This window comes from Echinops telfairi, unplaced genomic scaffold (genome assembly GCF_000313985.2).
Source record: "Echinops telfairi isolate 266 unplaced genomic scaffold, ASM31398v2 ScPeMD7_7417;HRSCAF=8455, whole genome shotgun sequence".
Taxonomy (NCBI): domain Eukaryota; kingdom Metazoa; phylum Chordata; class Mammalia; order Afrosoricida; family Tenrecidae; genus Echinops; species Echinops telfairi.
Genome location: NW_022111317.1, coordinates 7,847,479 through 7,849,583, shown reverse-complemented (window position 1 = coordinate 7,849,583; position 2,105 = coordinate 7,847,479). Strand labels below are relative to the sequence as shown.

The window sequence follows — 2,105 nt, the reverse complement described above, 5'->3', positions numbered from 1 at the left end:
CCTCCTCCTTTACTAGGTGGGGATTCAGGACGCCAGCAGTCCCATGTAGGGAATGGCAGCTTACGTGGCACCGTTGAGTCATGTCCCCATTTACCTTGTGGAATATCTTGCTGCCCGCCCTTATCTTCCTTTCAGGGCTTGGCAGCAAACCCTTTTTGGACAATAGCAGCCCCCTTTGGATGTAGTGCTGTCCTTTTAGGTTTGAGACACCCCCTTTCCTTTCTCAGCAGCTTGGTGCTCCCACCATGTGTGACAGTAACTCACAGACACCAGAACTCAGAAAAGCTCATGGTGTTTCAGGGTGAAATGCAAAATCTGGTTCATCAGTTTGCAGGAAACGAATCCCCATGAACCCCACCTCACTGCAGTCTTTGTTAGCCAGACAGACCCCCTCTGGGGCTGAGGCTAGGAGTTTAAAAGTGGCCTTCCTGTGTTTCCAGTTGCTATCTGTACCAGTGTACATCCACTGGTCTAGCCAGACTTGTAAGGTAGAACTGGGTTCACGATGGTGGTGGGGGAGTAAGTACTGAGGAATCCAGGGTGGATGATCCCCTCAGGTAGTGGAAAAGGGGAACTGATTACAGGGATCTACATATAATCTCCTCCCTGGGGGATGGACAACAGAAAAGTGGGTGAAGGGAGACATCAGTGTAAGGCACCACAAAGTAATTTATGAATTACCAAGGGTTCACGGAGGAGGAAAAATGAGCTGATGCCGGGGGCCCAAGTGGAGAGCAATGTCTTGAGAATGATGAAGGCAAACGGGCAAATGTGCTGTGGGGGGAGGTCAGATGCCCGCCCCCCTCCCCCATCAGTTGCCAGCGAGCCCCGCTCCTGCTGCAGGGGACAGTGGACAGGCTCCTGTAGTTTACATCCTACTGATAATTGTTCCTATGGAGACCCAGAGAATAGGTCAAAGTTAAGCTGCCATCCTAAATCTAGGATCCGCCGTGTCACATGCATACCCCCAATCCCTCTTCCTAATGCGTGTATATCCCTAGACCACCCCCTCCCTCGTTGCTATGTAACCTGTAGTGCAACCCCTTCCTGTAACGTATGCCTTAACCTGTAATTAGTGGGCTTGCACCCCCCAAAGGTATATAGGCCTGGGCTAACAACAGCTCTCTGTGGTCTCTCCCCTCTGCCCCCGGGGAACACCAAGCTGGGCTGAGCAATGCTACCATGTGTCTGACTGCATCATTGTAATCTCTTCTCATGCTGACTTTTATATATCTCAACGGTACAATTGTGCATTACTGAACCCGTGTGTAGTAGTAGTGGGGAGGCGGCTCCCCTCTACTTAATACTACAGTGCCTTACACAATTGATGTATATATGGTGATGAGCCAATACAAATTTTTTTTTTTAAAGCCTTTTTGCTAGGTAACTGATTTATCACTAGGCTGGGCAGAGACCAGCCACTTCTTAAGAGATTAATTGTGATATGCTTATCACAAGACCACAAAAAGCCACACACTCAAGGTAGAGAAAAGAAAGGCTTTATTTAGACAAACAGATGCTGTTCATTTCTGTGTTTCTGGACATCAACCAAGAGTTGGTTCCTGAAAAGAAAACAGCATTTAAAAGCCTGCTTCAAGGTATTTTTTTGTGACCAAGCATCAAACCCATGAAATCTGTCCCTTTAAAACCTACTGGTTAAAGGTAGCTGTCCTTCCTCTCTTCTCCACGAACTCCGCCTCCTCCCCTGAAACAGTTTGTTTTCAGTCAGATGTTCTCCCCTCCTCCCTGGCCCGTGTATGGATCCCATGACCCCTCAGACAGTTCCTTCTGGAACAAGTTCTCCTCTCCTCCCCCAGCCAGCCCCAGTGGGTTCACCTTTTCAGGTTCTGGGGCTAGGACAGGGGGTAAGACATGTGATTGCTTCCTCACTGGGGATATCCTACTACTTAGGCTCAGCAAATAGTAAAGTCATAACACAAACCTCTGGTCTCAAGACTGGGGCCGTGGAAACTGGAAGTTCCCAAAAGCTTCCTTCCTGTAGAAGAAAAATGTGCATGAAGTCTGTTTGTCGAAATGCCCAGAACCTGTGCTCCCTCCTCTCCATCTAGTGCCACTGCTCATGGCTCAGAAATACCTTTCAGTCA

The 2,105-nt window shown here is 48.7% G+C and overlaps 1 long non-coding RNA gene and 1 other non-coding gene across 2 annotated transcripts; both read right to left on the bottom strand.

Annotated features, from left to right (window-relative positions):
- Positions 1-1,483: 1,483 nt before the first annotated feature.
- On the bottom strand, positions 1,484-2,099 carry LOC123522502. Its single transcript, XR_006680761.1, has 3 exons — positions 1,943-2,099; positions 1,654-1,705; positions 1,484-1,562 (listed from the first exon to the last, which is right to left on the bottom strand). It is a non-coding gene; the product is annotated as an uncharacterized LOC123522502 (long non-coding RNA).
- LOC115872017 lies at positions 1,770-1,895 on the bottom strand. Its single transcript, XR_004047602.1, has one exon. It is a non-coding gene; the product is annotated as a small nucleolar RNA SNORD22 (small nucleolar RNA).
- Positions 2,100-2,105: the final 6 nt, after the last annotated feature.